At 44.6% G+C, this 21130-nt stretch overlaps 1 protein-coding gene across 2 annotated transcripts in view; it reads left to right on the forward strand.

The window, feature by feature from the left end:
- LOC123746880 (probable G-protein coupled receptor 21) overlaps nt 1-21130 on the forward strand; it is a 132148-nt gene that overhangs the window by 69485 nt on the left and 41533 nt on the right. The window lies entirely within an intron of this gene.

Below are 21130 nucleotides of genomic sequence, written 5' to 3' on the forward strand. Positions count from 1 at the left end.
CTGTATCCCAGGACACAGTCCTTGCACCACTGCTTTTTTGACTATATCTTCTTATATCAGATATAGACAGACACAAGTCACAGTTTCGTGGCATTCTTTGCAACAAGACACAACAATAACAATAAAAATTACAGGCTAGTATTATTAAAGTATTCATTTGAGGAAAGGAGAATATTATGATGTTTAACAGAGATAAATGTTAGTTACTTAGCTAAGATAAAAATACTAAACGAAATACAGGGTGCGAGACACAATCAGATTTACTCATACAAGGAAAACAACATGTACAGGATTTGGGAACTATGGTGTCAGACGACCTAACATTTAGGGAGCACAACCAAACAAATATATTGTCAGCCAGGATAATGAGAGGATGGATTATGAGAACCTTCAAATCCAGGGATCCCACCACAGTGTTAAAGTATTTTAAGTCACTTGTACTTTCCACCCCTGGACTGGTACTTACCTTTCCCTGTTGGGGTACTTCCCTCCTTCCCCTCACTGGAACCCTGGAAACACAACCCGTAACTGTCTCTATTTTCCGCTTGTTACAACTTGTAATAAAGTTGTTACATCTTGGCTTAACGTGTTTATGACGTATTAGAACGTTGTTACAACTTGCTATATTGGTTGTTATAACTGGTTAGGAGGTGTTAAAACTTGTTCGAACGTTGTACCAACGTCGTAGTTTCGGTGTGTGTTTGGCGGGAATCGACTTGAGAATGGCCCAGGACGGACCGAAACGTAGTCGTCCCTTCACTTTCTAGTATGTGGTTTGGTCAACTTGTCTTCCTTTTCCGGCCCTTGGCTGGTATTAACCTTCCCTTTCCGGCCCTCGGTTGGTACCTACCTTCCCTTTCAAAGCAGGATACATTTCTGAAATGGAATACGGAGAAGATATTGGGGTCGTCTTGAAACTCTCAAGATATTCTCTCAGGAAAGGAGAGGAGAGAGGGGTGTTACATAATATTTCACTGGAAGATGCTCGAAGGCCAGGTCCCAAATTTACATAAGATATGCAAATATGGGCGCAAAAGATATATTAGGAAATGTAAAATAGACCCGGTGAGATGTGGAAGTGACATAGATTCAATCAGATAATACTATATGAAATTCAGAGGTCCACGGCTGTTCAATATCCTCCCAGCAAACGTGGGGAGGATACTAGGGGGGAAAATTTCATTGGGTTGAAATGTTCAGGAGAAAACTAGACACGTTCCTGCAAGAATTGAGCTTGTGGGCCGCTGCAAGCAACAGCCTGTTGGACCAAGTTACCACAAGTGAAGCTAAATTCCAGGCCGGGCTTGGGGGAGTAGAAGAACTCCCAATACCCCATCAAGGTATATCTTCTCCCCCCTCCCTTTGTTCTTGACACCAATTGCCCCCCATGCTTGACACCCCTCTCACCCATACTTGGCACCAATTCCACCATACTTGACACCACTCTCACCTACGCACCTGTTTTGATTCGTGAGAGTGAGTCAATGTGCGGGAGGCACTGGAGAGCGTGTGCTGGGTACACAGGGCCACACATGCCACACACTCCCGGAGTGCCTCCCAGTGCCACCACCATTCTGGTCTCCTGACTCACTTGCTGAATACTCCCTCCAGTCTCTCCCCTCCCCGCCATCAACCTGTGTGTGTGTGTGTGTGTGTGTGTGTGTGTGTGTGTGTGTGTGTGTGTGTGTGTGTGTGTGTGTGTACTCACCTAGTTGTGTTTGCGGGGGTTGAGCTCTTGCTCTTTGGTCCCGCCTCTCAACCGTCAATCAACTGGTGTACAGGTTTCTGAGCCTATTGGGCTCTATCATATCTACACTTGAAACTGTGTATGGAGTCAGCCTCCACCACATCACTTCCTAATGCATTCCATTTGTCAACCACTCTGACACTAAAAAAGTTCTTTCTAATATCTCTGTGGCTCATTTGGGAACTCAGTTTCCACCTGTGTCCCCTAGTGCGTGTGCCCCTTGTGCTAAACAGCCTGTCTTTATCAACCCTGTGTGTGTGTGTGTGTGTGTGTGTGTGTGTGTGTGTGTGTGTGTGTGTGTGTGTGTGTGTGTGTGTGTGTGTGTGTGTGTGTGTGTGTGTGTTTACCTTGATGTGCTTGCATGGCCGAGTTCGATTCCCAGCTCCGCCTTCCGAACGCTCTTAGATTAATGCAGTGACTCAATTCTCGCGCTTTTATCATATTTACATTTAAAATTATGAATCGAATTGGCTTAAAAGATTTCTACGTCTAACCTCTTCTACTTATTGACAGCTCTTGCACGAAAACGTTCTTTCTGATGTCTCTGTGACTCATTACTCTGTGACACTGTGGTTGGATCAAGCTACGGGCTCACCATAGTCCGTGCTACTTGGAACTTTTGTTTCGAGTAGGTGAATCTAAAACAACTTGTTGATGATTCAGTTTCATCACTAGTTTCCATCCATGACCTTCGTGCTGCTCTTCCTACCGTCGAACAGTGCCTTGGGACTCTTCCAGGTTCACCAGCCTGCTTCTCTAGTTTGAGAAAAAGTCTTTCTTGCAGGACCGTATCGAATGCTTTGTGACAGTCAAGGAATATGCAGTCTGCCCATCTCTCTTGTTTCATTTATGTCATCTTGTTGTAGAACTCCACCTAGTTTGTCAAACAAGATTCTCCTTTACTAAAACCGTGCGGATGTCTTGAAACAAAATTGATCTATTCAAAATGTTCCACTAGCCAGGGAGCCGGTCGGCCGAGCGGACAGCACGCTAGACTTGTGATCCTGTAGTCCCGGGTTCAATCCCGGGCGCCGGCGAGAAACAATGACCAGAGTTTCTTTCACCCTATGCCTCTGTTACCTAGCAGTAAAATAGGTACCTGGGTGTTAGCCAGCTGTCACAGGCTGCTTCCTGGGGGTAGAGGCCTGGCCGAGAACCGGGCCGCGGGGACACTGAAGCCCCGAAATCATCTCAAGATAACCTCAAGAGGAAGATAGCCTGCTTCAGATGACTCGCTAGTAACTTGCAGGGGGAAACTTATAAGTGATACAGGTCTATAGTTGAGCGGTTTCCGTCTTCCTCTTTTCTTGTAGAGTGGCGATGAGCCACATTGCAGGCGATGAGTCACAATAACGTGGCTGAAGTATGTTGACCAGACCACACACTAGAAGGTGAAGGGACGACGACGTTTCGGTCCGTCCTGGACCATTCTCAAGTCGATTCCACATTGGCACCACATTGGCCAATTTCCAGCAATCAGGAAGTTGTCTCGTTTCTAGAGAGGAATTAAATATTATGGTAAGTGGGCTGCACAATCCTTCAGTTGCCTCTTTTAGTGTTCATGGTGATAATAAAAGATACACAAATTTGTCTGGTCCAACGGCTTTTGTCACATTCATTTCCTGCTGTTGTTTCTTTATTTCTGGTGTCACTGTTCTTCTGGTGTCACTGTTCTTCTGGTGTCACTGTTCTTCTGGTGTCACTGTTCTTCTGGTGTCACTGTTCTTCTGGTGTCACTTCTTCTGGTGTCACTGTTCTTCTGGTGTCACTGTTCTTCTGGTGTCACTGTTCTTCTGGTGTCACTGTTCTTCTGGTATCACTGTTCTTCTGGTGTCACTGTTCTTCTGGTGTCACTGTTCTTCTGGTGTCACTGTTCTGGTGTCACTGTTCTGGTGTCACTGTTCTTCTGGTGTCACTGTTCTTCTGGTGTCACTGTTCTTCTGGTGTCACTGTTCTTCTGGTGTCACTGTTCTTCTGGTGTCACTGTTCTTCTGGTGTCACTGTTCTTCTGGTATCACTGTTCTGGTGTCACTGTTCTTCTGGTGTCACTGTTCTTCTGGTGTCACTGTTCTTCTGGTGTCACTGTTCTTCTGGTGTCACTGTTCTTCTGGTGTCACTGTTCTTCTGGTGTCACTGTTCTTCTGGTATCACAGTGAGGCTTTCCTGTGAAATTGCCCGTTCAATTTGGGCTCTAAGCTCCAGTGGCAAATCACTCTCCAGCTTGAATACTCCCTAAAAGTTTTCGTAAAATTCCTCACGTATGTCATCATTTTCCATGTGTCCTTCGTCACTTCTGTCAGGTCTGATAATTTGATCATTCACAGTCATCTTTCTCTGATAACTTGATCATTCACAGTCATCTTCCTCTGATAACTTGATCATTCACAGTCATCTTCCTCTGATAACTTGATCATTCACAGTCATCTTCCTCTGATAACTTGATCATTCACAGTCATCTTCCTCTGATAACTTGATCATTCACAGTCATCTTCCTCTGATAACTTGATCATTCACAGTCATCTTCCTCTGATAACTTGATCATTCACAGTCATCTTTCTCTGATAACTTGATCATTCACAGTCATCTTCCTCTGATAACTTGATCATTCACAGTCATCTTCCTCTGATAACTTGATCATTCACAGTCATCTTCCTCTGATAACTTGATCATTCACAGTCATCTTCCTCTGATAACTTGATCATTCACAGTCATCTTCCTCCTGATGTGACTATAGAACAAGTTTTGGCTGGGACTCAGTCATGTATGCAGTGTCATTCTCGTGTTGATTCTCTCTCACTCTTCTAGTTTCTTTGTAGTCATATGTGACTTCTGTACACATTGTGAGTTCCTTCTATGTTCTCTATATTTTGTCATGCTGTTTGGCTCTTTATCAGGCTGGCTGGCTGGCTGGCTGGCTGGCTGGCTGGCTGGCTGGCTGGCTGGCTGGCTGGCTGGCTGGCTGGCTGGCTGGAACAGGTGGATTCAACTAGAGGCTTCAGGTCGCGTCCTTCAGAGACACCTTCATCAAAATTAAAACAGTTTCTTGCATTTTGTTTTGAAATAATTTCCGTGGCAACGTCGGACCGCAGCTGCTGAAGGCCCACCAGCCTCTGGAAGGTCACAAGTCCAGCACAACAGACGAAACCAGTATATCCTTCAGTCCTGAACATAATCCAGAACTGAAGTAAACTCAGCGTATATATATATACACCGAGAACACGCTGGGTATACCTCTCTGTGTGTATAGTGAAGCAGTACTCAGAAACAGCAAAGCGGTTGCTCATAATGAAGGCAGAATGATTTAGATTTTTTTGTTAAGCACCGGAGCAGCTGTGCGATTATTCAGTCATGGTATATCTCTCCAGTATCTCTGGGTTATCTTGAGGTTATCTTGAGATGATTTCGGGGCTTTTAGTGTCCCCGCGGCCCGGTCCTCGACCAGGCCTCCACCCCCAGGAAGCAGCCCGTGACAGCTGACTAACACCCAGGTACCTATTTACTGCTAGGTCACAGGGGCATAGGGTGAAAGAAACTCTTCCCATTGTTTCTCGCCGGTGCCTGGGATCGAACCCAGGACCACAGGATCACAAGTCCAGCGTGCTGTCCACTCGGCCGACCGGCTCTGGGTATATATATGTATCCCCGGTATCTGCGTCAGAGTAAAGGAGATATTTGAAGTAAGGTGAGACGCTCTGGACGGTAGAGCAACGGTCTCGCTTCATGCAGGTCGGCGTTCAATTCCCGACCATCCAAGTGGTTGGGGGCACCATTCCTTTCTCCCGCATCCCATCCCAAAACCTTATCCTGACCCCTTTCCAGTGCTATATAGTCGTGATGGCTTGGCGCTTTCTCCTGATCGGTCACCTACACATCGGCTAACACAATACCGCTTAAAATGGCTAAATACAACAAAACAAATGTAATGCATAACAAACCAATTAATCGAATTGCGGATCAACCCAATTAACCCAATCCAATCCCAATTACAATGTATTGTAACCCAATTACAGATGTATTGACCGAATGACAGGTGACGCAAATGAACTAATGCAGACATAAACTAGATAGCCAAGATAGCTGCCAAGCTTCCTCAACGTTGTTATCATATCGTTAATTTAAAAGGCAAGATAACGAACACCTTTTATGCATATCGGTTGAAACCCGAGCTTCCTCGCAGCAAGAGAGGCAGGAGATACAGGAGAGGTGAGAGATGTAGGGGTGAGAGATGTAGGGGAGGGGAGATGTAGGGGGTGAGAGATGTAGGGGAGGGGAGATGTAGGGGTGAGAGATGTAGGGGGTGAGAGATGTAGGGGGTGAGAGATGTAGGGGTTGAGAGATGTAGGGGAGGGGAGATGTAGGGGTGAGAGATGTAGGGGGTGAGAGATGTAGGGGTGAGAGATGTAGGGGAGGGGAGATGTAGGGGTGAGAGATGTAGGGGGGGGGGGGAGATGTAGTGTATGAGGGTAAGGCACAAGATAGATGATGATACAGGAAGAGGCGAAAGAGTAAAGAGCGACAGACTAACCAGAGCGAGAAGAAGAAGAATCATCAAGCGTCGATATCAGACGCTGCTGATATCCTTAAACCCATAAACTAACCTCCCGTAACTCTGGGATGAAGAAGACATAGTTGCAAGCTATGGAGTATTGAGTTTGATATCGAGATTAGCTTTGGCAGGCGTGTATGGATGGAGGTGAGGTCAGGCGGCCAGGATAGCGGGTTGGCGTCACCTTCCCAGCCGCGGAAGGATGAGGAACGACCAAGTTGGGTAAAATTAACCCAGGAATCGTCTGTTTATCCTGGCGGTGATGGTGTCATTGGCCGGGGGGTGGATTATATCTGCTGGGGTGAGGACGGATCAACGCGACTGTTGTTGGCTAGGGGTATGTTCTTAGTGTCGTTATTGTGGTCATTCGTTGTCGATATGGTCGTTAGCATCAGCGTCATCATTAGTATTATTAGCATTTATCATTATCTTCATCACCATCACCAAAATCATCATGACCATCACCTTCACAGTCGTCACTATCATTACCAGCATGGCTGTAGGAGGTATAGAGGAAGGGGGGGGGGGGGAATATTTTTTTTAAATCTGTGCTGGAGACCTTGGTTTTTCGCGCCAAAAGTATTCATATCAGCCGGGGCTCGAAGCGGAGACTTGGCGGGACCAACTGGCCAGCGACAACTCCACATGCCACAACATGGCGCCTTTTTGTGCTATGTTGTGTCCTGATACGTGAAGGTGTTGGCGAGCACCAATGTTATTGTTGTTCCTGGTGCCCCATGTGGTGGTAGTCTCGGCGTGGCGGGAATGTTTGGCTGGCGCCTCCGGTGCCGTGTCCTCCTGCATCACTCACTGAATTCAACGGCTCAGTTTTATTGACTTTTCCCGCCTATAGACTTACTGCCTCTCATCACCCGCTGTGTTTCTGAGTCTTACCGGCTCCCCCGACCGGGGAGCCGATTTTTTTGCTCTAAAAACCAGACACTACCTTGAGGTTACCTTGAGGTGATTTCGAGGCTTAGAGACCCTGCGGCCCGGTCGTCGACCAGACTTACCACTACCTTTGAAAGGTTTATAACAGATGGAGACACAAGTTTGAATAACAGAAGAAGGTTTGAGGGTTGTATTGTGGTTTTCGTTACCTTGAGGTGATTTCGAGGCTTAGCGACCCCGCGGCCCGGTCGTCGACCAGACTTACCACTACCTTTGAAACGTTTATAACAGATGGAGACACAAGTTCGAATCACAGAAGAAGGTTTGAGGGTTGTATTGAGGTTTTCGTTTGTCGAAACTATGGTATCGACTCTTGCTGAGACAGGACAGAGATGGGTGGGTAAAGAAGGACCAGAAGTGGGACTGTAAGAGCAGTAACAAGCGGAGTCCCTCAAGAGTCGACGCTACGACCCATATTATTTCTCATTTATATTGCTAATGACCCAACTAACGGGTGATGAGTACTGCATGTTGATCTTCGCAGACTATCCAAAGTTAATGAGAAGAATCGAGACAGATGAGAATCATAAAATACTCCAAGATAACTTAGACAAGCTCCTGAGTTGGCCGATAAAAGGCTATTGGATTTCAACACCAGCAAGTGTAAGGTGATGAGAAAGTAAAGAGGTGGCAACAGATCAGTAGGATGGTGCACATGAAGGGCAAATACCTCCCTCTAACGACCATAGAAGGCACATAACACCAAACCTGACTCCGGAGGCATTCACATCATTATGAACCGCCTCCGTGACGTCAGTTCTATAGTATGCCGCCTCACCGTGGCGCCCATACATAAACAAGTTCCTGGGTGCTGCATAAGGAAACAGCACCCAGGATAACAGCCCCGCTCCTGCGCCAGGTAAGTCCACTACGGGCTCACCATAACCCGTGCTACTTGCAACTTACTGTTCCAAGTAGCTGAATCTAGAACAACAACAACGGAAACAGCAAAAGATACAGAGATATGCAGCGAGGCTCGTCCCACGATTATGCGGGACGGAGGAAGAAAGACCAACTCCATATTGGCTCTATTGCATGATTGCAGGAATGTTTACCGCCTTTACACACAGATCACACTAACGTGATGCATCAAACGAACAAAATTGACAATGCTCGGGTGCAGGGGGGAGTTGTGTAAAATCCTGGTTTATTGCTCGGAGAAGCTACGGGATCCAGTAAGTTCAGTAGAACTTCGGTTTCAACTCTTTTTAACCCTGTCGTAGCTCAGTCGATTAAGGCAGTGTCTGGGATGCTCCCGGACGCAGGTTCGAATCCTCGTCACGGCCCTTGTGGATTTGTTTACCGGCGTCTCTCCTGTCGGGTGGATGTGCTGTCACCCCAGTTCTGTAAGTGGGTGTTAATGATCTAAATTACTCACTCTCTGTCTGTCTTAATGAACCATCTAAGGTATTTGAGGGTTAAGACAAGTTTTTATGAAGTATTGGCTCTTGTTTACAAGGAATTGCTGACCTCATATCCTTAGCAATTGAGGAAAGAACCCAAACGCTTCTCCTCGTTTCACTGTGTTGATCTTGAACGTAGGTGTGTTTCGTGGTGACTTTGAAATTAATGTGTCCCCCATCTTTAATACTCAACATGTCTAATAAACAGTTTCATCTCTTTTTACCCGTAAACAGTATATCAAGTTCATCTCCACCAAGTCTAACCCAAATCACAATATAGCGGATTCCTCGGTACTGCACGAGAAAGGGCAGAGGCGCGAGTTCAATCCCATCGTATTCCCTGGAAACACAAACCGAAACTGTCTCCCATTTTCCGCTTGTTACAACTTGTAATAAAGTTGTTACATCTTTGCTTAACGTGTTTATGACGTATTAGAACGTTGTAACAACGTTGTAACAACGTTCTAATACGTTGTAACAACGTATTAGAACGTTGTTACAACTTGCTATATTGGTTGTTATAACTGGTTAGGTGTTAAAACTTGTTCGAACGTTGTACCAACGTCGTAGTTTCGTTGTGTGTTTGGCGAGTTGCTCCAAACTTTCTTCTCTTCCTTAAGACTTTTCAAAATTATTCAAGTCAGTACGGCGGGGAGTGAAGATATAGTTTCATATATAACGAAACTATATTTCTCAGCTTTAGAGACAATACGGTTGGATAGTCCTGTCTGAAGGAAGTCCATGATTACTAACTAATAGGAGACCCCATTATCATATTAAATTGTTGACAGGGGAATTGGAGGACCAGGTCATGTCTTCTCTGATATGATTTTCTGTCGCCAGGTTTTGACAAGACTTGTGAGGGTGAGTTCATTGGTTTAAGTGACCGGTAGGTGAAAGACAGGTCTCAGGAGCTAGGGTACGCTCTATAAGCACATGTAGATGAACATACACGGAAAAAATAGATATTAGAAGTGCTAAAAGCATATATATACCAGTTTGTCCACATTTTATTCAGAAAGGAAAGAAAACGGAACGGGTGCCACTGTCAGCTGGCGGGACGATCACAGCTGCCAACACACCCACTGCTGTCACCGATGTATGCTCTCTCTCTCTCTCTCTCTCTCTCTCTCTCTCTCTCTCTCTCTCTCTCTCTCTCTCTCTCTCTCTCTCTCTCTCTCTCTCTCTCTCTCTCTCTCTCTCGCTCTCTCTCTCTCTCTCTCTCTCTCTCTCTCTCTCTCTCTCTCTGTCTGTCTCTCTCTCTCTCTCTCTCTCTCTCTCTCTCTCTCTCTCTCTCTCTCTCTCTCTCTCTCTCTCTCTCTCTCTCTCTCTCTCTCTCTCTCTCTCTCTTTGTCTTCCTTCATCCCTCTCTGGTTCCATCCTGTCATTCTTTTTATTTTTCCTTCCTATTTCCCCTCCCTCCCTCTTTCTCCCCTCTAGTCTCCTTCCTTTTTTTCACGACTCTTCCCTTTCCTTCCTTTCTCTATTCCTCTCCCACCGTCCAAAACCCTTCCATCGTGTACCACCACCTCCCCCCCCCCACCCTCCTTGTTGACAATCTTGACTACAAAACACTTACCGCGCGTCAATACGGTGTACATCTTAATTAGCCGACAGCCATCTTCAACCCCCCCCCCCCCACTGCGCTCTTTATACTGGCAACACCCAACGACCATCTTCTCTATCCTCCTCCTCACATTCCTCGACACCCACGACTATCCCATCACCCACCCACATCACCTCTTCCATCACTCACGGTCCCATAACGAGACCTCCATACACTTCTCCCTGAATACGGGTTCACCATAGCCCGTGCTACTGGAACTTATTGTTCTGAGTAGCGAATCTTAAACAACAACAACTTCTCCCTATTGAGTCTATAATTTTCCCTATTGAGCTACCCTGCCCTTCCTTGCCTATTCCCACATCTGGACTAACGTCTCCAGATGCTAGTCCAGTCCACGGTCACAGGAGCAGTAGAGTGAAGGACCCAGGTGATAGGACTCTCAACAGGGGCGAAGTGAACACACGCAAAGATGTTTTGGTAGAGACGCGAGTCTCATTTTCCTCGGCGTCGCCCCTTTTATATGAAAGGAACCATCGGAAATGCATCCGAGGTGTCTGAAGTGCGTAATTAACGTCTTTAAGGTAGAACCTGGCCGCCACTCTCGGAAGAAAGACTGAGCGATAGTGGCAGCAAATGAAGTAGGGAAATATTTGAGAAGGTTCGTGGATGACTGTTGCAGGGAGAGGCAAGATCTAGTTTGCTTCTCAAGATCTTGTATCTATAGTTACAAGATCTATACCTTGCAAGATCTATCCATGGCAAGAATATGGATACTCAAGATAGCAGCAGCAACGGTTTGTAGACCACTTGCTATCGTGTTTAATTCTTCAGTATCAAGAGTTAAGAGAACTACCAAAGGTTTCGAAAATGACTAATGTGGTGCCTTTATATAAGGTAGGAGGATTATACGACCCATTGAACTACAAGGATGTGTCACGAACAGTCATCCTCTGCAAGGAACTAGAGACACTAATTCGAAAGACACTCGTAGAGCACTAAAACAGTCCCTGCACCTGGGCTGTAGGAGGCTCGAACCCTGGACCCCACGTGTGAGGCCGAAGCTCTGTCAACTCAGCTATGAGTAGTCTTAAATAAGAAGTTTTATTTACACTAACACTTTAATTTCGTCTTCAAAATATCAACATGGATTCAGAAAGGAAAATTTATTAGAATTTTACGGCAAGATGCCGGCAATAAATGAGAGAGAGAGAGAGAGAGAGAGAGAGAGAGAGAGAGAGAGAGAGAGAGAGAGAGAGAGAGAGAGAAAGAGAGAGGAAGAGAGGAAAAGAGAGAGAGAGAGAGAGAGAGAGAGAGAGAGAGAGAGAGAGAGAGAGAGAGAGAGAGAGAGAGAGAGAGGAAGAGAGGAAAAGAGAGAGAGAGAGAGAGAGAGAGAGAGAGAGAGAGAGAGAGAGAGAGAGAGAGAGAGAGAGAGAGAGGAAAAGAGAGAGAGAGAGAGAGAGAGAGAGAGAGAGAGAGAGAGAGAGAGAGAGAGAGAGAGAGAGAGAGAGAGAGAGAGATGCAGAGTGTATCTCCCTTGAATGTCAAATAGCTTAAGATAATATACCTCACAGGAAACTCCTATGACAGGTTGGTGTATCTTGAAGAGTGGAAAATTAGCCGAAGGAGTGACTCGCTGAAAAGAAACAAAGGGTCACAGTGCGAGGTGTTATGCTAAGTATCACAAGACACAGCACTAGGAGCCACGTTCTGTTCGTAATGTACTTCAGGAATCTGACGTGTGCGAAACAGCTTTTTCATGTGTTTACCGACGACTTTAAATAGAAGAATGAGATAATAAGAAGACTTTAATGTGTTATAAAATGAACTAGACACACTCAAAAGTCTTCTGAAGTGGCCTCTCCAGGGCGCAAAGCCAGGGTAGGTTGATATGGAGAAGCTGTTACCCAAGCAGCAAGTCCCCCCCCCCCTGTGTCAGCTGATCTAACACCACTGGACCACATGTGCTGGGTAACCTCAGCATCATATACCACACTGCTGAGAGCCCGAAAAGCCTTCAGGAACTTGGGCAAAGAAGCCTTCTCAACGCTCCATACACCTGAGTATGCCGCCCCGGCATGGAACCCCTACGTGAATAAACACAAACCTAGACAAGAAAAGATATGAGGAGACTGAGCTGTTAGGAAGTTCTTTGGGAAGTGAACGTCATTGCACTGCAAGATGAAGGGTGACATGATATTTAGGCACCCAAGGTATATTTACTAGACAGTGAAACAATGTTGTAATAGCAGAATTAATATTAATAGAAGCTAAATACACAGATGAATGTCGAAGATGTTGGAAACAACGTCTTCTGGCAGTAGGGACAGTTTGGGTTCGCCTGTTCAGTGGTATACTGGCATGGCAATTTGTTGCTCGTACGTCTGGTAGTCCCCAAGTACGACACTCTGGGCCCCCTGTGTTGCCTCCGTAAGGCAATAAGTATAGACGTATGTAACGTGTTTGGCAGTATAATGTATGTGGGGGTCAGGACCGCTTGTGTCCCGCCGCTCTCTCTCTTCTTGTTAGAATTTACCCTCTTAGGGGAGCAGTCCTCTCCAGATCTCTTCCTCTTCAGCACTGCCTCTCAAGACTCATCCACTGCCTTAACCTCCCTCCTCCTGCAACAACCATCTATCTTTCAGCACACCACACACGCACACAGGTGGAGACTGAGTACCCACATGAACCACAGGGACATTAGAAAGAACCTTTTCAGTGTCAGAGTAGTTAACAGATGGAATGCATTAGGCAGTGATGTGGTGGAGGCTGACTCCATACACAGTTTCAAATGTAGATATGGTAGAGCCCAGTAGGCTCAGGAATCTGTACATCAGTTGATTGACGGTTTGAGAGGCGGGACCAAAGAGCCAGAGCTCAACCCCCTGCAAGCACAACTAGGTGATTTCACACCATGCGAGATACAGGGTAGTGTATGAAAAGTTGTCACTTGGTCCATGAAGTCAAATCTTGGAGGATAAGGAATTGTGGTGCTTATACGCGTGTGTGTGTGTGTGTGTGTGTGTGTGTGTGTGTGTGTGTGTGTGTGTGTGTGTGTGTGTGTGTAAGGGGGGTTATCAGTGCTTATCAGGTTACGTGTGGAGAATATTGCTTATATCCACATACAGTTTATGTGTAAATGCGTGTCCACACACGCACACGCACGCACACGCACTCACACACACAAACCAAACATGTCTAGTGAGGAACACATGATCAAAATAGCATCTACACTATGTAGCAAACAGGTAATCAGAGAGGAAGCCTCCAGGAACCTCAAAAGAGGCCTTCAGAGTACAATATACAACCTACGTAACACCAGCTCTTGATTTTGCAGCGCTGACGAGAAAGTACAGAGCTGCGGGAGGGAATCAGTAGAAGCCACGATGATACTTGCCTGGAATTTACCCTGACGAGAGTCCCGGTGAAAGACTTGGCGAGCTCAACATCGCCACATTGGAGGAAATTCGAATCAAGAGCGGACATGATAACGACGTACAAGATATTAAAGGGATCTAACAGAGTGGGGCAGATACAAATATGTGATAGGATAGGTTCACGTTGAAGTGTTGAATTCATAGTGATACATAACCCCAGTATGCCTTGTATTTACTTTACGGGATCACTATAGCCTGTGCTACATGGAAATTTTATTCCGAGTAGCTGAATCTAAAACAACATTGTATTTACCATTATTCCCGTTTGTCAATGGTTCCGAGTTCAATCCCCAGAGATCCAAATGAATGAATGAATGTTATTACCTACGATACTGTGGAGAGGGAGACAGAATGAGAGATAATAAGAGTGGATGGAAATTATAAAGAGAGATGGTTTTGCCTCTTGATAAATTTGATGAGATTTTCACATGAAATGCAATTGCAGGAGGAGCATCTTATCGGTCATCCTTAACAACGGGGTGAGGTGGTGCACTTAGTAGAGCAGTCAGCAGGTTGAAGAGCAGTCAGCAGGTTGACAAGCAGTCAGCAGGTTGAAGAGCAGTCAGCAGGTTGAAGAGCAGTCAGCAGGTTGAAGAGCAGTCAGCAGGTTGACAAGCAGTCAGCAGGTTGACAAGCAGTCAGGAGGTTGAAGAGCAGTCAGCAGGTTGAAGAGCAGTCAGCAGGTTGAAGAGCAGTCAGCAGGTTGAAGAGCAGTCAGCAGGTTGACAAGCAGTCAGCAGGTTGAAGAGCAGTCAGCAGATTGAAGAGCAGTCAGTCAGCAGGTTGAAGAGCAGTCAGCAGGTTGACAAGCAGTCAGCAAGAGAAGAGCCACCATGTATCTCATTGCGACTGCGCTCCTCCACGCCCTTACCTACCTGTTCTCCGTGGCCACGAGCCGCAAGCTCTGGTTCAAGTTCAATTGCATGAAGCGGACGTTGAGGCAGGCGAAGAAGGCATGCGAGCGGTTCCTGCTGGAGATCCACCTGATCACCGTAATAGTGTTCTGCCTGTCGCAGCTCGTGCTAGACGGGGACGCCGTCTGCTGGATAGTCCTGGTCTACTGGAGGACCTTGGTCAGCTTCGAAGTGATCATCTTCGGCACAGCCTTCCTCATGGACCTCCTCCTGTATTTCGTCGTGCCGGTGCTGGTGATTGTTCTAAAGAGCTGTAAACGAGTACCAAGGATGGTTTTATATGCAGTTATACGTATCGGAAAAATTTATGTGATTGCATTTACGGATTGCTTGACCTCAATACGGGATTCGCCGTACAGCACTATGGTGTGGAGAGGAACAGAACGATATCGCGATATGTTTTTGGATGCTTTTCGTGCTTTAGCGATATCCACTTTCCCATTTTTTTGTGCACTTATGGTGTATCAGTCTGTAGTCCCTCACAGTTCATCTGAATCTGGTCTAAAGAGTTGTTACGAGTTCCTGGGTATCCCGCATGATTTATTTTCTTCATGGTTTTCGATGCAAGATTTACATAAAATACAAACGTTCCCGAGTGAGGAAAATATTAAATGGTTCAGAATGACGTACAAAGATGCACCCAGGATATTGAAGAATGAGAAGATGATGAGGGTGTGTGACAGGACCTTCCTTCGTGTGTGTGAGGGGCTGAGTCTCGTGCACCAGTGGTTGGTCAAGTGCCCAGACACCGGTCAACTCAAGGACTTTGCTGACTTCTGGAGTCGAATATGGAGTACAATCCTGCTAAACATGGACAGTTTCCTCCAGAATGGCGTATATATACTCAACCTCCTGTATCAAGCAATACTTGCACTTTGTGGCCTAACAGACACCATACAAACATAAAGTATACACATCTTATATACTTTTATTTTCCCTCCGCTTATATAAACATAGGCCGTGACGTCACGGGAGTCACGTGACTGAGGGTCAAGAGCTTATTGGAAGCTACAGCAAATGGGCCTCCGTGATGCCGTTCGCTGATTGGTCACCTCCACAAACAAGAGTGTCGAGGCAGGCCGGTTTCCCACCCTGGTCCAGCATTCTGAAAGTGGCTTATGATCTATGAAGACGCTTACACCATAACTTCGCCCAAAGTTACGGAAATTCTTGTCTGAACGCCATTTGATTAAGCCCAGTATATGTCAATCAAGTCTACGCAATTCCGTCTTTCAGAATCCGGTACCGCAACGACGTGCATATATATATATATATATAATATATATATATATATATATATATATATATATATATATATATATATATATATATATATATATATATATATATATATATATATATATATATATATATATATATATGCAATTGACGATCACAAAACACTGATCATTTTATGCGGAAAATCCACAGAGAAATATGAAATGAGGTGAACGTTTCGGCTTTGTTAAAGCCTTTGTCAAACACCAGACTGACTAAGGAGAAGGGAGAAGGGGGGAAGATATATAGGCCGACACCTGACCACCCCATCCCAAGGGGTGGTCAGGTGTCGGCCTATATATCTTCCCCCCTTCTCCCTTCTCCTTAGTCAGTCTGGTGTTTGACAAAGGCTTTAACAAAGCCGAAACGTTCACCTCATTTCATATTTCTCTGTGGATTTTCCGCATATATATATATATATATATATATATATATATAGTTATACATAGAAGAAAAACTCCTTACATAGTCACCTGCAGAGCAACTGAACTGTAGTGTATTGATCCATGAGCAATAGTATAGCACAGTATATCTGTATGATTACTGTAGGTTAACCAGTGTGTGTGTGTGTGCATTTTACACTTTTTACACTTTAAAACATATTATTGTGATTTATACTAAATTGTGTGTATTGTAATTCTGGGATTGAATACATCCCGCCACTGTGTATAACATATCCGGGTATGTCCTCTTTTCTTTCTCGTTCGAGGAGGAAAACCTGTTTGTAAAGTAAGTGGGTGATTACCCTGTTTATTTCACCTGTAGTTGCGGGTCTCTGTGTGGTTATTGAGATCATTTATTAAGGTGATAGTATTGTGTGGTGTGCTATTAAGTGTTGACGTTTAGCACTGTATTGCTATTGTGTTTTGTTGGTCTCCGTGACCCGATTGTGTGTTAATTTGTGAATTAATATTTTGAGAGTGAGCGTAATTAGAGTCCCTAATTAACGTCATTAGTGAAGTGTAAGGTAATTAGTAACTTTTCGACTAATTCTTGGTTGTTAAGCTGTCTTAAGTGATCCATTTAGTGTTAACGTCATTCATTGTGAGTTAATTAACTGTCAGTGTGACAGTAATTAGTGCGATTACTCACTGATTGCTAATTACCTTGGGTTAGAGTAATCACCTTCGATAAGCAATGTTTGATTGCTTGATTGTGTTGACAAATCTTGATTAACGTAAATTACCTGCTTTTGATGAACTGTCCAGATGATAGTAATTAACTTCGATAATAACCATCACTAATTATCTTGAATTAACGTAAATCATTAAATGGTTTGTTTTGATTGAAATTGATTAGGCCAATTGTTTTGTGTTTTGTCTTAGTGCTGTAACTTAAGCGATTGTCTTGACTGCCATCTAGAGACGAGCCTTAAAGCAAATAACTTCGGGCACAGAAGACTGTCTTTGTGACAGACCTGTCTGTTGTGTCTTTGTTGTTGTTATTTAAATTGTTTTACCACAGTTGGTGAACTAACTTGTGTCCGAGTGATCAGGGGCCAGATTCACGAAGCAGTTACGCAAGCACTTACGAACCTGCCCAGCTTTTTTGAATCTTTGGCGGCTTTGTTTACAATTATTAAACAGTTAATGAGCTCCGAAGCACCAGGAGGCTGTTTATAACAATAACAACAGTTGTTTGGGAAGTTTTCATGCTTGTAAACTGTTTAATAAATTAAAACAAAGCCGTCAATGATTGAGGAAAGATGTACACGTTCATAAGTACTTGCGTAACTGATTTGTGAATCTGGCATTTGCTGTTCAGATTAGTTCGAGTATACTGAGTGCTTAGTGTTATATAGTGGTACGTTGAACTTAACGTAACGTTAAACTTAACGTAACGTTAAACTTAACGTAACGTTGGACTTAACGTAACGTTAAACTGTTGTGCCTTGTATTATTATTATTACGTTTTTGTGAATAAATGTTAATTTTTACTAAACGACAAGTGTCTTTGCAATAACCTTGTCTCCAGTATTAGACTCTGCCACATACTTGAAGCTGATTATATACTGTTCTGGATACTTACAGACTCGAACCAATTTCATAGCCACACATACAGAGACGAGGAGTCACAATAACGTGGCTGAAATAGACTTGAGAATGGTCCAGGATGGACCGAAACGTCGTCGTCGTCCCTTCACTTTCAAGTGTGTGGTCTGGTCAACATGTAGAACCTAATGAAAGGTAGAGGTGAACTTCAAAGAGATAATGGAGAGGGAGGAAGAGGGGAGAGAGAGAGAGAGAGAGAGAGAGAGAGAGAGAGAGAGAGAGAGAGAGAGAGAGAGATTACACTGTTGCCAGCTCGCGCTGCAATAGACTCTAATGATAGCAGAGGTTTGCATGTTGATAGACTAGTATCACTACCTCTCAGCACGTAACTACCCCCCTCTCCCCTTCCCCCCCCCCCACACTAAGAACACCTGCCCACCTGTACTGTTATATTCCATGATTTAATATTATTCTCGGCCATATATATATATATATATATATATATATATATATATATATATATATATATATATATATATATATATATATATATATATATTGTGACGGTAACGCGTTGGTGTTCGGCTGTTTAAGGCTAGGGGTATGGCCTCGTCACATAGTTATAAAAAAAAATAGAAAAACTGGAACTTCGTCTGTGGTAAGGTAAGGAGAAGACACACAAAACACAAGTAAACTTTAACAATGAAATTTTAATTACGTTAAATAAATCAAAACATGAAAATAATGCACAAACAAATTCTTATAATAAAATCAATCAAAATAATAAGAATACTTAAATGACACAATGAAAAGTTACGTTAAGGCAAAATAACAAGAAGTGCAATACAACAGTAAATGGGAGGTGCTGGAATATTGGCTTAAAGCCACCACCTCTCTCAGTACACGCTAACGTCTAGCTGGGAGGAGTGCTGGCCACGAAAGCACTGAACATTCTGAGGACTGATGTTGGGGCGACCCCAGACATCAGGTAGTATGGGGGGCCGAGTGCAGGTGCAGCCAGACCGGCGACCAATCAGCGGAGCCGTAGCGATCAACGGGTAGTTTGGTGGTTGGAGTTCGAACAGGTGGCTGGCTGCATACGTTTTGCTCACCCTGGCAAGCCTTGCTGGTGTTGTTGTCGTTGTTGGACATTTCTTCCATAGTCTTTTTATATAATTGTGAAGACGTAATTATGGAGGGAAGAGCAGGCTCAATCTCTTGAAGGAGATTATCGTCACAATATATATATATATATATATATATATATATATATATATATATATATATATATATATATATATATATATATATATATATATATATATATATATATATATTTCCCGGGTTATGAAAGTTGAGTGTAGCTCCTGAACCCGGCTCCCTCTACACAGATTACATACCTGAAACTGCTGAGAGTAGCACGTAGTCCTGGCTACCTTTACACACCTGAAACCCCCCCCCCCCCCACCTCCTCCCACCCCTGTTTTCCCATGCTATGTTTTTATAATTTTTTTTAAGGAATTCAATTTACCGTCATTCTTTAATTTTGTCTCTGGGCGTTGTGGACTCCGAGAAAGACGTGACGGAGGCTGGAACGGAAAAGTTTTTAATTTTTTTTTTTGGGTTGGTAGTTTCAAGTAGTTTAAATTGAGTTTGAAATATATAATGATACCGTTATCCGATAGCTTTTAAATGGCTTCGATGTGAGTATCTAAAGAGGAAGTTTTAATGTAATGTTGATTTATTCCCCTTCCCTCCCTATCCTTCCCTCCCTCCCTCCCTATCCTTCCCTCCCTCCTTCTCTATCCTTCCCTCCCTCCCTCTCTATCCTTCCCTCCCTTCCTCTCTATCCTTCCCTCCCTCCCTATCCTTCTTTCCCTCCCTCCCTATCCTTCTCTCCCTCCCTCCCTATCCTTCCCTCCCTCCTTCTCTATCCTTACCTCCCTCCTTCCCTATCCTTCTACCCTTCCTCACCTACCTTTCATTCTACCTATATACCATCCCACCTTCCCTCCCTCTATCCCTCTCTCTTCCTACTACCGTCCTTCCTCTCTTCCTTTCTCCTTCTCTACCTTCCTCCTTACCTCCACTCTCCACTCCACTCCATTGGTCACTTTCCCGCCCGGGAGGTGACCAATGGGAACACTCCCCCCGCCCGGGAGGTGACCAATGGGAACACTCCCCCGCCCGGGAGGTGACCAATGGGAACACTCCCCCCGCCCGGGAGGTGACCAATGGGAACACTCCCCCGCCCGGGAGGTGACCAATGGGAACACTCTCTCGCCCGCTCAACCTAAATTGCAACCATTGTCTTCTTTCCTCTGAGCAGCCCGGCTGGTATGTTGCAACTATATGTATCTTAAGGCATTAGTACCTCAATTGCTGGAGGCGTTGTTAGACATGTTGTGTTATATACATAGTTGGGTGGATATACATAGTTGGGTGGATATACATAGTTGGGTGGATATACATAGTTGGGTGGATATACATAGTTGGGTGGATATACATAGTTGGGTGGATATACATAGTTGGGAATACATATGGCCCCTTCTGCAGTTTATTTTTTGTTTGTATATTAAGTAGAGACACAGATATCCGTCAATATTTACATGCGCATACTCGCTCATAAGCGCGCATGCACACACATACACACACGCGCGTGCGCACACACACTAAGGAAACTAGCAGCAGGAGGCTATTTATAACCATAACATATGATTGGGAAGTTTCGTTGGTGGTAAACTGTTGAATAAATGAGAACTGATTCTTATTGAAAATTCAATGAGAATCTGCCTAAGTTCACCCACGGTGTATTCTTGGTCTTTTGCTTTACCAGAAACGTGTGAAAGCAAGCAACCTGTCCTAACCTATCGAGGCAGACATGAAACGTCAAAATCGAGGCGGTTGGGAACAGCCGAGCTGTACATATATATTGGGGGAGTGTGACAGGCGGCTTCCTTGCGGGACATTACTTTCTCAATACGATCTTCTCTCCCGCGTGGTGCCCAATTCTGACCCAGGCTGTTACGACGTGGGACTACGTAGGCCTAGTGGAGTAGTGGAGCTCTTTGGGAGCATTGTGTGTTTGAAATCGATGTTGCTGACTTTAGGAAATGCTTTCGATGTGTCTTTAAGCATTCTATGTTGCCTCGCTCGTTTGTGGTGATGGTGGTTGGTTGATGAGGGAATAGATTAGGATGATAGCCTGGTTGGTGGCCCTCTTTGTGGTAGCTGGGAGCCTGGTTGACAGATACCACACGGCAATAACCACTAAACTCCACCAGTTTGGTGATGATTGG

This window comes from Procambarus clarkii, chromosome 93 (genome assembly GCF_040958095.1).
Source record: "Procambarus clarkii isolate CNS0578487 chromosome 93, FALCON_Pclarkii_2.0, whole genome shotgun sequence".
Lineage (NCBI taxonomy): Eukaryota > Metazoa > Arthropoda > Malacostraca > Decapoda > Cambaridae > Procambarus > Procambarus clarkii.